Source organism: Poecilia mexicana, unplaced genomic scaffold (assembly GCF_051168715.1).
Source record: "Poecilia mexicana isolate PSO_F unplaced genomic scaffold, ASM5116871v1 scaffold_3, whole genome shotgun sequence".
Classification (NCBI taxonomy): Eukaryota; Metazoa; Chordata; class Actinopteri; order Cyprinodontiformes; family Poeciliidae; genus Poecilia; species Poecilia mexicana.
Genome location: NW_028263372.1, coordinates 1,517,691 through 1,541,626, shown reverse-complemented (window position 1 = coordinate 1,541,626; position 23,936 = coordinate 1,517,691). Strand labels below are relative to the sequence as shown.

The 23,936-nt window shown below is 36.8% G+C and overlaps 1 protein-coding gene and 1 long non-coding RNA gene across 2 annotated transcripts in view; one reads left to right on the top strand and one right to left on the bottom strand.

The window, feature by feature from the left end:
- Window positions 1-23,936, top strand: part of LOC106927969 (A-kinase anchoring protein 6) — a 124,742-nt gene that overhangs the window by 61,517 nt on the left and 39,289 nt on the right. The gene's annotated exons all lie outside the window — the stretch shown is intronic.
- On the bottom strand, window positions 13,298-13,919 carry LOC148160078 (uncharacterized). The gene is made up of 3 exons (XR_015762436.1): window positions 13,746-13,919; window positions 13,451-13,654; window positions 13,298-13,373 (listed from the first exon to the last, which is right to left on the bottom strand). It is a non-coding gene; the product is annotated as an uncharacterized LOC148160078 (long non-coding RNA).

The following is a 23,936-nucleotide window of genomic DNA, read 5'->3' as shown; positions in this document are numbered from 1 at the left end:
TTGTGTCATTATAGACCTTACAATGCAAAGTTTACACTTTTAGTGCAACTTTTAGAGCAACTTTGTTGTTCCTCTTTGTTTTTTCGTGTAGGTTTTGTTTATGCTTTACCTAATATTATGTTCATTCATTTGGAGTTTGAATGCAAATGAATGAAATACAGGTCGGTATTTATCTACCTTCAAATTATTATTTTTTTGGCTACTTTCCTCTTCCCCATCACTTTCCTTTTCTTCTTGGAGACCTGATTGTTTTCAGTTTAGTTGAAGAAGCTCTAATTTTTTCTTTGTGTGTATCCATTAGTTATCAGCACATCAATTATTCAGATTTTTTTTTATCTATGAATCTTTTTTTGCACCTTAAGCTTTGATCCATAAAAACCCCAAACTTCAGTCTGAGGTGCCAATCTGCTGACTTATTGTTGTTGGCTGATTGCACAGCAAAGATGCAAACAAACTCAGATAAAACCAAGCATTTCACTTAGTGCACATGACATAACACACTTCATGCAGTTTATGGCCTATAAGAGGGGTGTCTAAAGTCAGTCCTCGAAGGTCGGCATCCTGCATGTTTTAGTTCTCTCCCTGGTCATCATGTGATGAGCCATCATCACATGACTCATTAGAAGGCCTAAGGAGAACACTGACTTGCTGAGGAGGTGGTTGCTACCACTAGGGAGAGAACTAAAACATGCAGGATGCCGGCCCTTGAGGGAGGACTTTGGGCACCACTGGCCTAAAAAAACTAAAGATAACTATAATGTGACTCTCAATGAGGTGGAAACACACTGGCTTTGTCTTGTCCAAAGACACTTATGGTTGTTGTAGTTAGCGATACAAAAAAAAGAAAATAGAAATTAAAAGGTTAGAGATTTAACATGTCTGAATAGTCACTAAGGTACGTAGAAGCACTACAAAAATGATCATTTCGTTCATGTGTAATCATGTTTTTTTAATAGAGATGTGTCAAGATCTTTGTTTTTACTTTAGATTTGAACATTGTTTGACCTCTGAGGTCGCTGTGATGTCTTCTCCAAATTTTAAGTTCTTTGACAGCAGACCTTTTTTCTGCCTACTAATTTTTATCTCAGTGATGTAGATTCTCTGAGTGGTCATTTTAATGAACATTGCCTCCTCTATTTTATACAATATCTGCTGTGTTAAAAAGAGGTTATTGCCTGTGTCAAATCCCACACTGTAGGTAAATGATAGTATCTACTCCTTAAAGCGTTTTTGTAGAAAAATTGAACATTTGTGGAAGAAATCTAATTTACAGTAGCATCTTCTATTCTTAAAGGATCTTCTAGCCTCTTTTAATAATGCAGTTAAAGAAGCAAGGCAACATATTTTTCTAATTTGATTGCTGGGAGTAAGAGCAACTCTAAATAGTTTTTTATGCTATCAGGGTCATTACTACCTCATCACAAAGGATCTTGCATGTTCTTGAGTGAGAAAGGTATATTTTTGCCCAGTTTTTGTCTGAGATCTGGAGCTTGGTGGGGAAAAACATCCTGTAAATGAATCCAGTGCTCCTAAGCTGCAGGAACTGCAGGATGGGAAGATGTGGATTTCTTTGCTGCAATAAACGAGACAGCCTTTTTCTTGCAAGTCTGAGCATTCACTCTTTATTTTGGTAGGGGTGTATTCTTGCAATGACTGGATGTGGAGCCTCTAAGTTACAGCTACACAGATCTGATGAGCCCTGTCCATGTCTAACAGTGTGGGGAATGACTGGCTCAAAAATCTTCATCAAACATTCTGTGATAAAAACAGGGGGCCGATGACCCAGCATGAATGTTAACATGTCTGGACCTTTTTTCCAGGCCATTGCTTTTAAGCTTCATCATCTTGTTTACCTTTATTAGCATGTTACAGGTGGCTTCGAGCTCCAGCACTCTGCTTTGAGTGTTGTTCATTGATGTCTCAAGTAAAGCCCAATCCAGTGAGGATTGAGCAGACAGCTTTGAAATGGTCTGTTCCTCCAGGCCTTGCAGCATCACTTCCATGTCGGCCCCTGTCAGCGGAGGCCCAGAGTTGCTAGCGGTGTCTAGTGTTTGGCTAGTCTCTATCGTTTGGAGGTTTTCCTCCTCACCAGGTTCTTGTTCTTAAAATGTTTGGGTGTGCTTTTTCATTGTCTTACCCATTTCAGTAGATGGGTAAGATGTTCAGGGCTTGCAGAATATTTTTCATCCGTTTTTAGAAGGATTTCACAGAGCTCTTCCTGTGTGCTGCCTACTACGCCATTAACCAAACAGGAGTCACAAAATCTTTGTATCTGCTGCCCTTCTCGGTCTTCCCTTCATTCACTTTTTCCTTCCTCCCCTGTATTCAACACTTTCTTATCCCTTTCTGCTTTAACTTTGCAGTCTGCTCATTTGAAGAGATCGAGAAGATTCCTATAAATGTCAGGAAATATCAGTGCTAGGGTGGTGGGATTTAGGGACAAGGAGAAGATGCAGTTCAAGTCAGTTCAACATTACAACAAGCACTACAGATTAAGACACATGTACACATGTCTTGGTGAACAGTAGTAGTACTGTGGTGAGGGAGCTCAGCACCATGTCTCTGCATGTTGTTGTGTGAAGTGCATCTTGTTGCACGCTGACGATGGAAGAAAAGGTGGAGTGCTTTGGAGGTGTGAACACTAACGAAGAGATGAGAGAGAGAGAGAGAGAAAGAGAGAGAGAGAGGTTTTTAATACCAGTGTGAAAGCAGTGTAATATTTAACAGCTTAAGGAGATTTGTCTGTCACATTGCAAGTTTTCAGAATGAGTCTGAAAATATGCACACACAATTACACACTTACAAATAGCCAATCCTAGTTTCTTGGATACTGAAAGGTGGATTTGTGTTTTCAGCGACAGCAGGTAAATCTGAATCTCTTTGCTGTTTCAGAACCCAAATGTCATCATGTTTCGACATTCAAAACTCTTTAAGCACATTTAACAAGAACATGGTATGTCCATGCATGAAAGGGACTGTCTAGTATGTCCCAATACTAAAATTCCAAGCTACGTAGTTCTTTGCAATACAGATGAGAAAAATGTAACCAATGATTGTTTGGTCTAGCGTTTTTAAATTAGTACTTGGAGCCCAAATCCACCCCAGTCCTTGAAACCCCAAAACCTGTGGTTCCGGTGGGTTGTCCAGGCAGGCCGGTTTGGTTCATATGCTGTGGATGAGTGATCTTCCAGATCTCAGTATCAGAGGTTGCACTTGACATTTTGTTATTTTTGCTGACGGCATCAAAAAAATCCTGCAATATATTTTTGCCCACCAATTTTTTTAAATAACAATGAAATATTCAAATGCATTTAATTTTCATTCAGTTTAATATTCAACAAGATGAATTGAAAATCCACATTGTGCCATCAATCAGATAAATACAGGCAACTTTTTACTATGACAAAAACTACTGACTTTGGCCCCAGTAACTACATGTAAACAATCAAATTAAATGATTGCACTTAAATTATGAACATAGATATGAACACCCACTTGTACTTAATCAAAAATGTCAGGACTTTCATATTGATCTGGAGGCTGACAAATTTCAAGCACCACTTAGCCAAAATTTTGAAATCAGGGAACATTTCTTCATTTAAAGTGATCAGAAGTCAACAAGATTCTGAACAAGGAGCATTGGGAGGAAATCTAGCAGAATGTGTTCCTTTTGCACTAGATCCGTTCAACTGTGTCCTGTCCATAATTATACAACGGACTGTCAGCTCCGAGACATCAAACTTTGTTCATTGTCCAGGTCAGAGTAGATAGACTGATGAGAACTTTTCATTTGTCTATTTTAGTAACCTGTGTAATGTACTTTCTGCTTAAGGTTAAAAACATCTGTGTGTCTGTATCTGTATGAAGTAGTCAGGTGTAAATTGTAATCCATCAAAATTACAGAATTTTCTGTAACCATTAAAAAAAACAAACAAACAAAAAACAGTCTAAGATTGAATCTATCTCATTAACACCACCCCTGCTCAAATGGGCAATTTATTTATTGATATTTAAAAGATGAAGCTTAGGTAAATATTTTTTCCAGACCAAATGGTCTCAGCAGCTTCAGCAGGCATTTGATCCACAACCACATTCCATGCAGTGCTTGATGCAAACAATGCAGACCCAACCAGGGCCAGAATACAACAGGGCTCTGGTGACTGCAGCCGCACAGGTGTTCTATCTGTGCTACCCATGAATCTGTCCTACCTTGTGGTAACGCGCATGCACACATCCAATGCTATGTCACATACTACTTACTTACTCAACAGATTTCTAATCAATACATCCTGCCTGTGGAAAAAGGCAGAAAGATGTACGCAGTCTATTTACAAAGAAAGTTGATTTGGGGGTTAGTTACTCTTTAAAGAAATACACATTTATGTTGCAACGTTGTGGATGAAATTACTTTAACTTATTAATATTACATTCATTATACCAGTACAGTGTATGTTGGGTGGTGGTGGTTTTAGTTGGTGCCTTAAAGGGCGAGTTGGAAGGGAGGTGATTGTTCAGGATTAGACCAGCCCCCATGTCCACAGGCAGATTCCTTTGAACACAGGGGACACAAATCATGTTAAAGAGCTTAACCAAACCTCCCCCCGTCCTTCGGCTACATTGATCTGTCGTCAACGTAGCAGAAGTTAAACTTAAAACAATTTATAAAGCAGAACAGCCTTTCTGCATGTTTGGCCTAAACATGATTTGCTGGAACTGCAGTGAAGTGTTTTATTATGAAGTCATATCAAAACTAAGGGCAAACATGCTAATGTTAGACTAGTAAGCTGTCCTAATCAAAAGCAAAAGCAAAATCAGCTCTCTATGTACAGTCAGATATATGTTAAGAAGCAAATAAAGATCTGACTGTCAGGATACTATCACTTTCTTTTCCAATTTAACTTTTGTTTAAGCTGCATAATAATCTTAGCCTTCAGAGACTTCAATGGGGCTAAAGTACATGCAGCTTGCAGAGTGGGTCAGTTGACGCACAATCATAATGTGACAACAGAGCTGTTAACACTGAAGATACACATTATTTTACTGCATGTATATGACAAATGATGAATATTACCAGGGTCCAAAAAGTCCTGATTATGACATTCAAGATATGCTATGGCTATGAAAGTCGTTTTTGATTTTAGAGATGTATTTAGTATTTTGCCATTTATGGGCTCACATAACGCTCTGCTGGTCATAGTTTGGGTTTATGAACGGGGTAATGCACAGCGACAGAGAAGAGTCCACATTTGTCTATTAAACAAATGTGTGTGTGTGTGTGTTGTGTTTGAAGAATTATCAGGTAAAAAGAGATAAGTGACCTTCTGTGGATCCCTCTTTGGACATTCTGAACTGAATTTAAAAAACTTTGTGTGTGTGAAAGTGTATGCTTGAGTGTTTGTACACCTTATGATTGTGACTGTTGGCTCTTCCGTGTGTGTGTGTGAGTATGCGTGTGTGTGTTTGTCTTATCAGTGTAGCTGGTGGAGACAGCTTGTTGGCCCCAGGCCTCCATTTCACCCTACAGACCCCACAGAGAATGACAGAGAGAGGGAAGGAAAGAGGGAGTGGAGGAGTGCAGATACTTGAAGAGGGAGAGAAGACGGGAGGGGGGGAGGTTGTATGGTTACAAAAACCCCTAATGGAAGGACTCACCAGCCCAGGCTAGTAAAATGCAGATGTTTTGGAAGGTGGCAAACATGTTCTGTTTCCTCAGCTGTTCCCCAATATTCTGCTGGCTTAGGAAAATTAAACATTTTTCACTTTTTGCTCTTGTTGTAATTAATCTACCAAACCCACATAATTTAACTTTTATAATTCTGATAGATTATTAGAATCATGAACCTGTAACATCAGAGTGGAGACTGATCCTTAACTTACTTTGAACTGAGAGGATGGTGGCACCAGGAAGACAAAAGGAAAGATGGGGGAGGTAAAAGCTGAAGTAATTATGATCCAGCTAACCAGAAGCATGGTGAATGAAGCATTCTGAACATGCAGAGTGATATCCCAACCCACCCCGTCCCTCTGAGTGATTTAAATATTGACCCCAGGTTATTACAAGCTTTTTAAATCAAATTACCTAGTGTTGGCCTCCTGCCTGATACCTGATAGCGCCAATCAGACAGCTCATCCTGCTCCTGGAGCTCCACCACAGCACTTTACATAAATTGAGATTACAGTTGGGAAGTTTGGGGAGTTAGTTTAACCACTCCTGCACACTTTAGTAGTATAGTCTGTGTTGATGTGATCTGTAAAACTGCATTTCCAAGTTATTGGAAAGTGATAAAGTTTCAGATTTGCAGGTGGAGGGATTTTGTGTCAAACAGCAGCAGCAACAACACTGCAGGTTATCTGTTTGAACTAAATCAAAAGATAGAGGTCTAAAAGATAAAACAGTGAGTTCTGTTTTCTGTACAACACATGATTTAATTACTGTCTCCCTCCCTAAAAGGCAACAGTGTATTGACTGAATCACTGTACCAAAGGAAAAAAAATGTGTAGAATTTTTCTAATATTTTACAAAGCACGCCTATCTCTAGACTTTGGTAGAAACTGAATCAAGCTGGAGCGAACTGGATATATTTGGGACTCAATTGATCAATTATTGTAGAAGTGAATCATTAATGTTCTTCTGATTGAAGCTCTGTAAGTTGTTTCAGGTTCTTCTGTTCCGGTTTTAATCTGCTCATGCCTTAGAATGAGTTAAAGCTCATTCCCTTCGCTTTTTCTGAAGGAATGAATTACACAGTTTCAAAAACTTTTTAGTCAAATGTTTTTTTTTCAGTACTAAAAGTTAATATAGTTCATGACCACCACTAGAGCAGCTAGTGAAAGCTTTTGAAATTACTCTAATGATTCTTCAAACACATCTGATTACCGAATCATTCTTTTTTTTTAAATGTTAAAAATTTGAAAAATGCCTTGAACACCCCATCTCACCCTCTCCCACTTGCAACATCTATAGAAACCACATGAAATATGCAAATAATTAACGGTGATGCCAATAAGAAATAATTAACGCTGTCTGCTCTCTCTGGCAGCATGCCAAAGCACTCCAAAATGTAATTTTTAAAGTGAGTTTAAAAAAATCCCATCCTGCTCTTTCTGTTGTTGCCACCGGCATTCTGACGTTTCTCTTGGACTCTGAAAGACGGAATAAATTGATGGTGCTGGCACATGCTTTTTCCTATTTCAGTTTTCTATTTCCATCTTTCTCAAGTATTAATTCCTGGAATGGTAAAAGTGGACTTTAATTAATTATTAAAAAAAGAAAAAAAAATAGTACATAAGTGCGAAGCAAAATATTAGAAGACAATCCACTGATATATTTACCCTTTGACATGTTCAGTTAAAATATCTTAAAGATATTCTGTAAAGTAAGTTTCTAGTCAAGTAGCAAATATATTTAATAAATCATAGCTTAAAGCTAATTTATTTCATTATCTCAATTTACTAAGTGAAACACCTATTAATCCTTTTTATGAGACGTTTTTTGTCAATCATTCCCAATGATTGGCTTAGATCAGGACACGGTCTAAAAAATAGACGTTCTTCTGGAGGAAGTCCTTTCTGTCAGATTCATTCTTCTGCAGTAATCACTACAAAGCAAAGACATGGTTTATATTCGTTTAACCACAATGTTTGTCTCTGACAGGACTCGAGGCAGGCATCTTCCAAAAGATATTAAAACTTAAAAAAAAGTCTCAGTTTTGAAAAACAATGTTTTTATTTAGATACTAAATCAAAATAACTTGTGACAAATAATTCTTGAAGTGTATTTGCCACTTTAAACACATGTTGAAGCTTTTGAAACGCAATAGGTCTGAATTTAACATTTTTGGTGCAAAAATGTCCCATATTTCAAAATGAAAGGTACAGTACATTGCAAAAGTATTTGGATGGAAAGTCTGGTGTGGATAAACTTGACTGTAGACTGAGAGCCAAACTTTCCCTAAATTTACTATATTTTTAAGACTGAAGGCACATAGGTGAGCCAGAAGCGTTGACAACATAGTAAACAGAGATCATTTAAAGAGCAGATATTGGAATGGAAAGCAACATGCTCACAGACCGGGAAATGCTAACTGCAGTGGTAACTGCTAACAAAATTTTGGAAACATATCTTTGCACAGATTTTTAGATCTTTTTATGGGTCTGTATCCACCAAGATAAGCTTGATAAATAATAAGCATACAGACAATTAGGATTAAAAAAAATATTTATACCTCTGGGAAATTTAATAACTCTCTCCACCAACCCTCTTCAGGTCAAAGCTGGGACTCACTTTGTTTTGTCTCTGCTCACCATCAGTTATATTGCTTAAAAAGCCAACAGTCTACCTTACATATCCGCAATTAGCATCAGTATACCTTCTATATGCCATTTATGCCATCTATTTTTAGGTTGTTTGATAATTACGTGAGAGAAAGTAAGTGTCTCTCTCTCTTTCTCTACATATATATATATATATATATATATATATATATATATATATATATATATATATATATATATATATATATATATATATATATATATATATATATATATATTGCAGATTTTAATCCCATATCTTATGAGCAAATCAGACATTTTGAAAGAGCCTTGTCTCGTTCTGCTCTGGGTATTTTTCAGCTGATTGAAAGGATGTTCTGAAACAGTGGACACTATTTATTTTTCATTAGGGAACGTTGACGAAGGAATTTTGCTCTAATGAGAAACCAGTAAATGTTTGCACAGACACACAAAGCACAAAGACATTTCATCAACTTGAACATACACATAATTTGAAATGAATGACTATGCCTGGATATAAAAAATAGACACAAACAAAAAATACTCATTAACAAATGGACTCTCTCTCTCTCTCTCTCTCTCTCTCTCTCTCTCTCTCTCTCTCTCTCTCTCTCCCTCTCTCTCTCTCTCTCTCTCTCTGTCTATCTATCTAACACACACACACTCACTCACACTCTCCTCCCAAACCCAACACACATGCAAACACTTGCTCTCCTCCCTGGTGACTTAATTACATTCTAGCTCTGCTCTTTAAGTCACACAATCAAAACCACATTTTGATATTATTTCACTCATTTGTATTCATACATCAAGGCATGCACATTTTCTATGGAAACTCACTGACATGCCTTTTCTCTGTTTCTGATCAAAGTATTTCCATCTTGTTCTTAATAAAAGAGAACAAAAACACTAAAGGCTGTAATTACTCTATAGAATGTCTGATGTGTGCTTTGTAGCATTAAATGCAGTTGTAAAACTCTATTTACTCAAGTTTTGCTGTTGCCACTCCATATCTGAAAAAAGCAAAAAGCTTGTCTTATATTTTCCTGTTAGGTTGTCAGTGGAATATTTATCTGTTATAGTATAGATTGGTGACTGGTGATAAATTAGGTGAAAAAAGTAATGTTTTAGAGGTGAATACAGAAGAAGCCAACATTAGAATCTAGTTAATGCATCACATAAGGTATACCAGACCAATATGAAGTCAGAAAAAGGCTATTCTCTAACAGTGAAAAAGTAAGGGACAAAAAAGAAGGTTTTGAAGAAAAGATTCAACAAGAACAAAAAGCAACATGGAGGAAGAAGGGTTTACTGAAAGAGGAAAAGAAGCAATGCTGAGATGTGGAAAAGGGGGAGTGAAGGATGTGTGAGGAGGCTGGGGGATGAAGGGATGGAGAGATGGATCAGACAGAGGAGTGGAGGCTGTTTTTGTCTCTCTACCTGTGAGGCACAGTAAATCAGCAGCAGATAAGGTAATTCAGTGAGTTGTACATCATCAGGCTGTAGACAGTTTTATGGCCAGCAGATTGGCTGTAAGGGGTGCTGATTACAATGAGAGAAAGAGCAAGAAACACGAGGAAGAACAGGGGAGAAAGCTGTTTGGAAGTAAAACTCTATCAGGATGAGACATGATAGTGAATTCTAGATATGATGCAATTGACATGAAGTTTGTATGTGCAGTGTAAACTAGGTGAAAAAATAGAATCTTAGAGGTGTCATGTAATTTCAAACAAATCACCTTATCTTTTGCATCATGTCAAAAAATGATGAACATTGTTTTTTTTGTTCACTTACTTTTGGAAGACATAGCGCCGAAACACAACATAAAAGAACACAAGCAGCCAAGGGCTGCTGGATGCTATGGTGAATGTCTTACTGGGAAACTTTGATTTCTATCATTCATGATTGATTCATTCAAGGTTTGATCAAGTTACATGCCTGCATGAAAACCTTTTCTGGCTGTCTTCAGGTTTTTTAAGAAATGTGAATAGCTAGCAGTTAATAAATTAATGGTATGTACATGTAATAGGCCTGCACAGTAGAACAGTCAGTAGCTCTGTTGCTTTGTAGCAAGAAGGTAACGGTTCAAATCCTGGCCTGGTGTATTTCTGCATGTTCTCTGGATTTTCCCCAGAATCCTAAAACATGACTGTTAAAATGTCCTGTCCAAAATGTCCTGTGATGAGGCAGTGTGTGTGAGCGTGCGTGTCCACACGTGCGTGTGTGTGAATGTATTGTTGCTTGTCTTGTGTCTGTGTTGCCCTGAGATGGACTCGTGACCTATCCAGAGTGTGCTCTGCTTTCCCAATGACTGACAGCGACAGTTAGATTTGTTAGGAAATGCCTTAATACTGCAGATTTTCTTAAAGATACTAGAATTTAAGGGTGAATAGATGAGGACTGCTTTGTAACAACACTGTCGGTTATGCAATCTTTTACTGTTTGATGGATGAGATGATGACTTTTCCCACTCTCTTTTATTACTATGATCTTTGCATTTTAAAATTTGGATTATTTTAGGTTGATTTTTGTCAAAAAGGTAATTTTCTCACTTTTCTTAAATTCTGCTAAGTAAGCAGATTTTGTCCTCTTGCAATGGCAAGTTACATATTACAAGAGGACAATACATCTTTATTGACATTTTGTTAGGCTTTAGTTAGTCTAACAATATAGTTAGTTTTGTTAAACTCTAGTTTTGTTAGTCGAACAATGCGGGAGTTTTGTTTGACAAAATTTCTAGTTTTTGTATAACAGATATTTTATTTTATGTTTGCTAGATAAAAGAAAATAGCTAAAAGTAGCATCATATTGTACTTTGATATTTGCTTCATAAACTTAGCTGTCCACTTTGAACATTATAAAATTTAAACACTACAGTTTTAGCTGCTCCTTGCACAGCATCCAACAGATAGACTGATCACTTGTTAATAACAGGAAACACCAATAGCCAGTGAACATCATTGTAAAAACATTTTATTAAGTCAACAAAATCATTTGCAAAGCTGATAAAATTTTGACAGGCTGTTTACAAGAAAACAGGCTTTGATTTTAAAAACTGGATTTTAAATCGTGTCTGCACAATTTGCTAGGGGAACAGCTGGCATAAAATCACACAGTAAACCAACAGATAACAGGAGTTGAGTTTAGTCAAGGACTCTAATACTGATCATTTACCAATGACTGGATCAGGACCGTGAGCTGACGCCTGGGCTCAGATCGGGACATTCTGACTCTCTACACCAAATGATTACAAATGCCACCGGTGGATAATTATTATTTAATGACTGTCATTGGTACAAATCCAGTTGCTGAAAGGGAGGTCAAGAAGGACAAAAAATATGGCTGCAGAGAAATACCTGCAAACTCGGTTCCTATTTGAGGAGTGAAACCAGAGGGTGTTTATTTAGTATTTATTCTGCACTTCATCATCTCCCGTCGACTAATCCACTGGCTGCTGTACGCACCACTGACCACGCTGTATCACTAACCTCTGCCTGGATCACAGTTAAATACGTGTGCCTGTGTGTGTGTGTGTGTGTGTGTTTGAAAGAGAGGGGGAGAAAAAGAGAGAGAGGATGATGTCTATCCCACCATCTGAAACCTTGTTAAATATTCATTGACAATTATTTCGCTTTGACCGAGGAGTTGGATGGTGCTGCTGCATAGAGAGAAATCTGAGAGGAAGTGTGTGTTTGAGAGAGACAGAAAGACATGGTGAGTGATAGCAGGGAGATGAAAGTGAAGAATAATGCATGACAGTTTAGGAAAAATTATGATAAATCACTTGTTTGTAAAATCAATATATAACTTGCAGCCAAACCAAAAACATGATTTTTCTTTTTTTTTTTTTTTTAGTGAGACTGTGCCCGTTATCTCCCACACACACGCACGCACGCGCTCACACACACACAAGGTCTAATCATAATAAGATGAGCTTGTTAAATATTAAATATCAAATAATGCCCTTGGTTGACTTTGCTGCTCCCTGAAAGACTGGCTGTTAGTAAAGGAGACAGAAGTAAAACACTCAGCCAGTCCAGGTGCAGCCATCTTTGTCTGGTCTTTCTGATACACTTGTGTATGAACCTAGTCTCAGTGCAAAAGAATTAATTATCCTTTGTTTAATTCAAACATCATCCTTTGAGTATTTAATAGCCATCAGAACTTGGACTTTAGATAATTTAGAAGGTTATTAACAAGCAGAGATGTTATAAAGAGGACAGGTATTGAACTAACATCAGCAAGCTGTGTGGTTTTAGCCTAATATTGTAGCTTTGCATGCATTTAATGAATATGTTGTCTGCAACTATGTTTATATTATAGACATGCACAGAAATATTTCACATTTACTCAGACACAACAGCATGCACCATAGACTATGATATAGGTTACACCAGTTGTGGTTTGGATTTGAGGTGAGGGGTCAGTGGGGACAGCCTCATGGTGAGGGAACTGCACCTTTGGTGTGGTGAAGTCTGTAGTGACGTTTCCCAGTGTGGCGGGTTCCTGGTTGAACCCGCCACACTGGGACAAGATCGATCTCCTCCACCTTCTCCTTGAGCAGTAGTTCAAGGAGAAGGTGGAGCTACTGCTCCACCTTCAAGCAGTCATACTTTTGAACACTGCTCAAAAGCATGACTGCTTGCTGTCTAAAGGAATGTTGGGGCAGAGCTGGGGGCTAAGTTATTCATTATTCACATAAATGATCTGTGTTATTTAACTCAAAAATTTGAATTGTTTTATTTGCAGATCACACATTTTTTTTGTTGCAGACGACATGGGGAAGTTGCTTAATGATGTGACTGAAACTATGATCAAAAAATCTGAGGTACGAGCATCACATTGGTTACAGAATTTACACATTTCCAAATATCTGTGCAGCTTGGCTTAACTCTCAATCAAATTATCAGAAAAGTAACAAGGCACAATGAAATCTAAGGTAGATGTCATGTCGGATGAAACTCGATTAGCCCACATGCAAGTACACAGACAGGAGAACAAGAAAAGTTCAATGGGTTTATTGTAGCGGGGAGGAAAATCAACTGGTGCGAGCGGCGGGCAGCAGCACCAACAGCACACTGAGAGAAAAAAGGGGAGATGGTGAGTTGAGGTGGTGGAACCTTGCGTAGCTTCAGAGATAAACAGAAGAACTTACGGGTGTGGGTGGTATAGAGAAGACTTGGAGGGGTCTGCGATTCTGGGTTTCACTTTCCTTGGTTTTCGGGGGGGGGGAACGGACAGGTCGGCCAGGGCCTCAGAGCGTCTGAGCGAACGGCAACCCACTTGAGGTGGCGAGGATGGGTTAGACGTTCCGCTTACAGATGGGGGGCGAACGTCCTGATCCGGATGCTCGGGTGGTCTGCAAAGATCAAAAAGGGCGGGTTACTCGGAGAGCCGAAACAGGAAAAAACACAGCGATCAACGAGGGCAAGAAGGCCGAGAGTGAGTACCAAAACTTAGTCAACAATCTGGCGTCGAAGTGTTGGCCACCGCCTCTCTTAAGCTGCAGGTAAGAGCGTAATTGCTGACCGGTGTGTAGCTGACGCAACAGGTCCGTCCCCCGAGCAGCCGTCTCCAGGACTCCACCTAGAGGAGAAAACCAACCCCAACCTCCACCCAGAACCTAACAGTAGATACCCAACAGAGTGCAGGTTATTAGAAAGTTAGACCATGTTTTTATCTTGTTCATTAGAGTAAACGGTGTTCACCAAAGACTGGAAACTCCTGTTGGTTGTCCAACTTTCAGCTGGTTGACTGAAAGCTCTGGTTCACACTTTCCTTTTAGCGACTTGAACAACCTAGTAATCTAGCAGTCAGTATCCAGCTCTAATTTATTTTCTAAGCTAAGACTGAACCTGGCCATTCAGCCTCACTTTATAAAGACACTTCAATAGGAGTTTAGATGATATTAGGAAATTTATTAAAGATAAATTTCAAATCCATTCTGGGTTCAACAAAGAGTGCAGGATGAGAAGGCAAACATTGAAAGCCTTAGACAAAAAAGTCATTTATATTCTCATCAGAGCTTTGACTTTGGCTTCCAAATATATATTTTTGTACATCCTTATGTCAAAGTATTAAAATTTAGGCTATATGTCAGGTCATTCAAGTTAATTCAAACAATACCTATTCAACACAATGTCATCTTGAAACACTTTAGAAGACAAACCAGTACAGTTCATGTTTACTCGGACTCACACTGATCCAATCTATTCATCTGCTCAGGTTCAGATTCACTAGCAGAAGGTCCAATCCTGATCAATTCAACACAGTCAACTTTAGTAAAATTCAGAAAGAGCCTTGTCCATTGTGCAACTGCAATACTTTGGATTAGGATTCCCACAAGCTTCGAGAATTTTGAAGCTTGTTGTCTATGTGCGCTGATACTTTTATCACAGCTTTGCAATTTAATGTACAAAAGAAAAAATTATATTTTTTTAGTTTAGTATTCTGTAAAACATGTAAGGGACTCAGTTTTAGACAAGAATTACATTTCTGATTTTGTATACTTTAGTTATTAGAAAAGAGTAAAAAATGATATATATTTTCTCTAAAACATTATACAACTAGTTGACAAATGGCCAATCATCAATCATTAATCATCAATATAATAATTGTATTTACAAATATTAAAAGCTGCCACAGTCAGGCTACGTTTAAAAGTTGGTGGGATGAGAGTTTTCAAGTAGTTTTGTTTAACAAACCAGTTCTTGACCTGAACCTTTTGCATTATGCTGCTGCTGCTGTGATATGCCTGAGCAAACAGGTGCACCAGCATTTCTAATATGTTTTTCTAACGTTGTATTCATATTCAAACAACTTTGAGCACTGCTCAAAAGCATGACTGCTTTTTTTCATGAGTTAATTCCTTCAGGAAGACTTCTTTCTCAATGCACTGCGGTAAATATTAAGATCTCTCAGGATCAACAGTCGTGCCACATTAACATTATCATTATGTTGTATTCATTATTTTAACTTTTGTGGTCTATTGCGAATTAATACAAGTTAATAATGTCTAATTCAGTTTATTTTTAGGATGTTCACAAGAAGCAGTTATGTCATAAACGGACTAAAGAACTAACTATATTTTAAATTCCAGTTCTTTTGTTCTTGTGTTTTGACCAGTTGAGATTTTAATTTAATCATAAGAATAAAGTTAATGAATCAGTTAAAGCATGTACTTACTGAAATGTTTTGGGGTTGGGGGAAAGTTTTTTCTCTTCTCTTAAAGAATAAAATGTGTTGTTTGCTTATAATCCCATCTACTCTTCCCAGATATTACATTGCTTGGCTTTGCTAGCCATCTTATTTATTACACACTATGTATAAAACAATCCAGGTCTTGTTTTCATTCTTGCTCTTTTAATAGCATTAAGAAAATGTTTCGATCTGAATTATGGTAAGCAAATTCAAATCTGTTCTTAGTTTTGAAATTTAATTCCATTTTTGAATGGACTTAAACGGATTTAAAAAGTATCCCAATCAAACTGAAAAAACATCCAGCAAAACCAAATTAACTGATTAATGCAAGAGTGTTAATATGTCCAATGAAAGGAATATTATCTGGGTTTGAGGAATTATCCAAGACACAAGTGGAATTTTGTGCTTACAATATTACTTCTTTTGCTCAAAAGTGCTATTCTCTATACTTGTTTATCATTATATCAATGAATAACAGAAAATTGACTTTAATTACCTGTAATTTATCTCCAGAATCTTGATTCCCTCTCCCACATGACACACAAATAAAAGCCACATCTAATTTGCTTGTTCGGAGTCCCATAGTGATGGATTTTAAAACGCTCTAAATTGGTTTAAGGTAACTATATTATGAAGGCATCTACTGGATTTTTAATGGTCTGAACTGAGCTCGGCACCAGGGGATAACTTTTTGTTGCGTTAATAGAAATTGGAAGTCTTCTAATTAATTTTTGCTACATGTCTCACTGCTTGAATCCATGAAATCAGATCATCAGTCTGTAATTATATGGTAATCATTGAAAAGCTTGAGGATCACATAAAAGTATATGTACATAAGTACATTTTCTTTTTTCTGGTTGTTTGGTTCCTTTTTTCTTTTTCTCTGCTGACAATACAAAAGTGAGTACTGTTAAGTCAAGGTTTATTATAAACTATTTTTTACCAAGAAAACCATGACTACCAAGTGTCAAAAATTAGATCCAAAGAATAAGCTGTGGTTTCATGGTTCCTCTATGGAGCATCTAGCTCTATGTTTTCAGTAGTAGTTTTCTTTTATGCCTGGCAATAATGCAGCCCTTACTAGTAGAGCTCCATGATATTAGAAAATCTTGTGATGGATGATAATATTGGTAAATATTGCGGTGATGATGTCAGGTGCAATAAAAGTTTCTTTTTTCCTGTCTTTCTGTCATGTTTCTGTGGAATATAATCTCTGTTTCACTGAGCTGTTAGCGTGTCATTACAGTCATGAGACAGTCATGCAGCAATAGTCTTTATTGTGAGGCATTGTGGGACTTGACAGACTGCTACTGGAGCTCCTTCCTGCCCACAGCATTACCATCCACAGCGATTCTTTGAAGATATTTGGATGATATGAGTTATGACAATGTTTAGTTTCCCTTTGGGATAAATAACATATTTTTGAATTGAATTAAAGGGATTGCTGTGTCTGATCAAAGTAAGGCACTCATTTTTTTCAGTTCTTTTCCATCAGTTCTGGTGCTAAAAGCTGATGGATGAAGTCTGATTTTGAACAATTACTTTCCCTTTCCTTTTTACTTCCCACTCTTAGATTAAAGTAGATATTAGAACTCCAAACTGTGACAAAAAGTCCCTCTTTTCAGACTTCTGAGACACTAGTCAACTCCATTCTTGATAATAGAGCGGTCAAAAATACTTTGAATGTTCATGTTTTAAAACTGAAACATTTAGTCAGAGGTTTATAGAATGTAATTCCCTTCTGTGTTCATTAGCTTCTATATTTGTTTGTTTTTGTTCTGTTAATTATTAGTGAGTAGGCATTAGTTTGACAAATGCTAAATGTGATTATTTATTCTATTAATTTATAACTTTGATTCTTTTTTCAGTTGAAGTGCCACATTAAATGTTGATTAATCCCACAAAATAAAAATAAAACTTCTTTATCTTCTTTAAATATTTAAAGAGGCAATATTACATATACTACATGCACACAGTGCCATTTTAGAGCTTAATTTAGCAGCTATGTTACCTTCAGATAAAATGTAATATGTCTCAAATATGACTTAGAAGAAATTTGACTCTGCAATTTGACTCCTTGAATTCCTCTGTCTCTTTAAAAAGCTCCTGCTCTTCTGACACTCTGCCTTCAGAGCATTGGCACAATGATCACAACAATGCTCCTCCATTGTTCCATTTACAGCTCTTCTTAATAGCATTTCACTCAGAAGTGGTTCTTGATGAGCTCAGCAGGCACTCAGTTCCTCCAGGTCTTTCCTAAGGGCTGCTCTGTGAGGTGGAGGCTCAGCTGCAGATGACAACTTTCAGGAGGAGCTTTGTGGATATAGGTGGGGCTTTGTGAGAGCAAGTGTTAGGCACCCCCAACTGGTTGCCAGGGGAGAGTCAAAGATTTCTCAAACATGTATGACTAAATCAATAAAATAACCCTCTATGATTTTAAGTCTATGATTTTGGTGATGGAATAACATTGTGTTAAACTCAAAAAAGTCTATTTTCCATACCTCCCTCATCCCCTTTATTAGCAGTCACTCAATGAAAAGATGGAATTCATCCTTCAGGATGACTTGTGATGGAACTATACACAAGGAAACTTTTAAATTTACATAAATACAAGTTGGGACCATCCACCATTATTTTACACTGGCATCTTAAAAAGAACACATATTGCCTTGCTGTGTCTATGTAGGTTTTCATGCAAGGCCTGCAGACTGTTTCCAATTTGCTGATCTGGTGGAAGACAGGAAAAAAAGAGAGAGTGGAGTTTTCTTTTTTTGTCAGATTAAAAACTTAATTATGTTTTTAAATAATATTATAATTCAATATAGAGGAAAGCTGCAATGGATTGGCACCAAAATAATTAATCACACATCAAAAAAACCAAGTGATATCTTTCTGCCTCGGCCAGCAGAAAACAAAGTTGGCAGACATGCTGCTCAGTTGAGCATTAATTTCACTTTACTGCGTTTTCTTTTTTCAGACCAGCCCAATACAAGACTGTTTCAACTGTAATACATTAAGAATAACTCTCAGATGTAAATAATTATTGGGATGTGTTTTAATATTAATTGTAGTCTATATGATCTCCAATTATGCTTGCCTAACATTATTATCAATGTTGCTTAATTGTGTACATCAAAACCAGCCGCTCATTTCCTGAAGAAAAAATTCTGTGATTTAGTTTAATGATGCAATCTTTAACACTTATTCACATTCTGCAAACAATGTAAATTAATTGACACACAATGAATGTTGTCGGCATTTGGGATTGTTTGAGCTGTTCTGGGCTTTTCATTATTTCTGTTCTTTGGTTTCTTATTTTCATTAGATCAGTCTTGTTTCTGTTTTTACTTTACTTCAGTCCTTTATTAATGATTCCAGTTTATGTTCTTGTGTCTAGTTATTCTAGGTTAGTCTAGTTTTATTTTTTAGTGCTAGATTATTTCCTAGTCTTTTGTGCACTCTCCCTTGCCCCCTGTGCCACTTTCTCTCTCCCTTCACACCTGCAGTCAGTTAGTTCATCAGCTCAAGTTCTTTGTTCCAACATTCGCTCTCTCATTACTTAAGTAATTCTGCTGCTCTCACTCCTCCTGGCTCTTCCTGTTCAATCCCATTAGGTCCCGTTCCTCAGGTCACACATTTTTTGTTTGTTTGTTTGAATCTCATAGTTTTTGGTAGTGATGGCCAAATGAAGCTTTGCAGCCCTCTGCTTTGCCAAACGTGAACTACTCAAATCTTCATTCATTACTCATCTGCTGCTGAAACTGTGATGACCTTGTCAGTCAAATTGATCATACTTCAAAAAATTTGTATTTGCAATATTCCCACAAAGTGTGTGTGTTTTTTTTCAAACCCATGCTTAGTAACAGAAAAGTAACTGAAACCTATTTAACTGCCATCTTTTTTTAGTTGTTAAAATTATTTGTACCCAAATGATCTGCTATGTTCTGACTATTGTATTATCTTTTATGTCATAGACTAATTTGACAATATTGACATTAATGCTTTAGCGTGTTGGGACTGCAATGCTTGGTGGGACAGACATAAAACAAAAATTATTCAAAATTCTCATTTTCTCAGATTTCTAAATGATAGTTCTCATCATTTATATTCAGGTGTACATGCAGAATTTTACTCTTCCAACAACTTTAAATCTGTCTATGTTGTGTGAGACCGATGTGTCCTTACTAATCAAGCTAAAAATAATTATGGAAACTTCTGGAAGGTGAGTATTTGCAGAGTCTAAAGGGTTCATTATCTTAGAAACTTATTGTGAGAAGTAATCTCAAAGTATTCTTGGATGGGGGAGGTTTTTTTTTTTCTTCTTTTGTTGGCCTCATTTTGGCAACTGCTGATTATAACCCCTTAACCTTCACCCCTGGAAAATACAATGGAAAAATGGTATGTGGGTGTTCCGCTGCAGGTTAAGAGGTTAAAAATCCTGTCCTCAGATGCTACTGAGGACAGTAGCATCCTCAGTAGTAGGTAGGTAGTTTGATGTGTGATCAAACTACCTATAACAACCCACAAATTTTAGATATTACTGTTTTATTTTGAAAACAGACATGCAAATTGAAGCAGTGACATGTCCAATTAAATGAGATGCATTGTTTGTCGGTTTTCAGCAAGGCGACATGAGCATAGAAGCAGGACTTTGTCTGACATGCTCCCGTTTTGCTCCACACACGCCTTTAAGTTTGGCTGATATCCCATCACTATTTGTTTGTTCTCCTCTGACTCCCTGTGCTTTTTTTATTCTTTTTTCCATTAAGTCTTCAAATCTTTTTACCGCCTCAGCCTCTGCATCCCCTCTTCATCAACACATCACCATGTTGTTAGTGACTGAATTGAGACTTAGAATTTAGATTATTATGTGCATTGGTTTTAAACCTTGATATATAGAAAACTTGAATGTTGTGGTTTTACTTTTAAATGCTGTGGTTCATCCAGCCATATGGATCCTGATATAAACCAAAAGTGTTACACTATTTACACTTATAGATGACAGCAAAAAGTTTTTTTTGTTTTGTTTTTTTTTACAAAACAGTGTTGCACTTCTAGCCTCACTCCCCACACTTTAGTTTTGGATGTGATAAGCTTGGTGTTATATAGATCATATGGGCTGTTTTTATTTTGTAGGGAATGAGTACGAACAGCAAGAACACAATGTCAGGATGTTCAGCAATACTAGCTGTATATTTGTTACACAGACAGGAGGTTTATTAGTTGTCCAACTGCAGTGTGACAGTATTGGGTACCTTGCTGTTAAGTTTGTTCATACTGTCAACAAACAGCTTTAAATTAATTTCCAAATGCCTGCAAGTCTTCTAATGGTTTTTAATTTGTTTTCAGTAACAGATGCCAGTATTTGTTTTGCTTTGCAGGGATCAACACATTTAATCAAATTCTGAATTAATGTCTTTAGGTTGAAACCTTTTTCTTGTGAAATCAGTAATTAAATGTATTAAAATATGGTAAAATGTCTTTTAGCATTCAAAACAGTACATGTATTGCTTTTAAACTTTTAAATTAGCATAATTCATGTTTGGATGCATCTGAGAAGTTGAATACCAACTAATTTGAAGCTCTTGTTACTTTCCCTGTGTTCAGTCTCCTCCTTTCCTTTAAGTAGGTTTTTAAGCAATTTGGTTGCTGAAGCAGAGATAGATGGACATAGAGGAGAAGAGATGTGTAAAGGAAGGAAGAGAGGGAGATGATAGAGGCAGCCGATATTTCTAGCATTCTAATTAAGACCTCTCTGTGGAATAAATCCATATAATTATCAGTAAATGAAATACAAGGTCACTCTACCTGACAGAAAGATGGACAGAAGATGAAATGGGGAAACATGCAGGGGAGAACAACAGGAATGCAGCATTTTTAGCTGTGTGGATGCTACTGGCATTATATTAGAACCCAGCATATGGTTCCTGAACTACACGTTACTCCTCCCATTAAAAACCAGCATATGAGGCTTTCTGCTAAAAACATTACAGTGAGAAGAACTCTAACCAGAATCCTGATTAATCCGTGTATATTCATATCATTATTTAGTGTTGTGGCAAAACTGGTCAACACAACATTTTATCATATCCCCCCCTTACAAAAAAAACAAACAAACAAACAAACAAACAAAAAAAAACACTATCAAGAAAATACTATAGTTTTTGTGGGTGATAAAACCAAAACTCAAAGCAACTCCTCCAAACATGATTGGTAAGTTTTTTTTGTTTTTTTTTTAAGGTTTTGTCCTCCCACAAGATCATTTTCTTTAAATGGTAAAGATGAATGTTTTTATTATCTGATCCAAAATGCCATTAGAAAATGTAGTTTTGATTTATTCATGTTTGTCCCAATTTATCCAAATTTTAGATGTATTAATTTTATTTGATGCCGTTCATTTATATATTTTATGTATTGAAAAGAAGACCTGGAATAAGGCCTTGAACATTATTCCATCACCTCTGTGAGGAGCAGTATTGCTGTAGTTATGTTGACAGTATTTTAAGTGGGCAGATTTTGGTTGTTCTGATCTTTAAAACTTTACTGTGCCTTAGACCAAAGAATAGCCCACATTGTCATCCTGCAGTGTTGTATCGCTCTTTCCTGTCTGGCATTTTTTGAATCTCTAAGGTGGGTCTGGTTTGTGCTGAAACTGTTTGGCATGCAGTGGTCCCAGCACTGGGACAGATCGCTCCCATTAGAGCAGCCAACTAGCATTAGTTACTGTTCTAATTAACATGCAAGCTAATTGGGAAATAATCAACTTTAAAAAAAAATCTATTCTTCATGAGAGTGCAACAGATTACATCCAGGAGGTATTGTACCATCATTCCAAAGTGGAATTATTATTCAACTGCAATGAAACAAAAAACTGCTTATCTGTTGTTGACATTTGTTCATCTAAAAATGAAATCTAAGATCTTCTCTTCTGACATACAACATCAAATCAAATCATCTCCGCTCCTCTAGAAGCATTCTGTCACCTCATCTTCACACTCACTGATCTATTAGTTGTGAATGTGGCTGTATTTACTAAACACGAACCAGGACACAGAGTCTGTTGTGCTTTTGTAGGAGTCAAGTTAGTCTATGAATAATTATTATAATTGCTTATGGCAATTATTCATAAGGCTAGTAATTTAGACAGCATACTGTTGTTATAGAGTAAATAGGCAAAAAAGTTCAGTGTGTTATTATGTATCAATACCTGTCTGGTGAGGCCTCGGTTTTACAATAATAGATGAAAGCTTAAGTTGAGTTTAATCTTTCAGTTTCACTGTTAATAAATACTATTAGTAAACTGACAAACTTATGTTTTCCAAACAATATTTAAAAACATAGAAATCAATAACCCTTTTGAAATATTTTTCTTAATCTCTGTAGCAGTTCTTGCATTGATAAATTAATAATTTGGTATAATAAATTGGCAGAACACTTTGTTTTGCTGATTTTTGTTGTTGTTGTTTTCCTATATTGTCTTCCATGGTGAAAATATTAATTGAATCACTTCAGATGTCAAATTGCACTGTCGGCTCCCACAGTGTGTGTTCATGTATATAAACACACTACGCGTGTGTGTGTGCGTGTGTGTGTAAATCTAAGTGTCCAACCAGTGTAATGCTGCTGTCTCATATCCATTATCGATCCTGTATCATTACCCACTGCTTTGTTCCGTCAAGACAAAACCACCCACTTACTGAAATCTCTCACCTTAGATAATAGACTAAGACAGATATACAGATACTTTTATGCATACATGTCATATATGAGGTTATTTAATATGTTAAGTTAAGGTCCAGGGCATGAACAGAGCAGAGTGGGGGCTGAATCGTGTCTGTAGACAGAACAGAGACTCATTCTGATCAGTGCTGCTGATCTTTCATCACCTTCTGTAATCATTAGATCTACAGGAAGGCAAGGAAATACCAGCAGTAAACAGGATGACCTTGTCTTACCACATGGAGAGGGGGACTGGTGGTGGTGGGGCGGGAGCAGGGAGGTAGTGGGGCAGTAGAATGCATCACATAACTGCAAAAAATGCTAATTACATGATACTTAAGATTTTTTATGTGATACATCTTGATAAATTATGATGGGCTATAAATGAAATGCATGTGTTGAATTTTAACAATATCATAATATTCTCTCCGTCTGTCCATCGATTATTCTGACTATTAATCGAGTAATCAAATAAGAAATTTGATCAAATAAAATACTGGTAAATTCAACCATTTCACCAATATTAATATAAGATGTCGGCCTAATTTGTCATATTTGTGCATCCCTAACAGTTACTTACCTATAGTTTAGAAAATTAACAATAGCTCAAGTTAACCTGCACAAAATCATGCAAAAATTAGAAATTATATCAATCAAATAATAAAGCAAAATGTAGATCGTGAACAACTGCTACTAATAGAATTGGCCTTTAATTGAGCTTT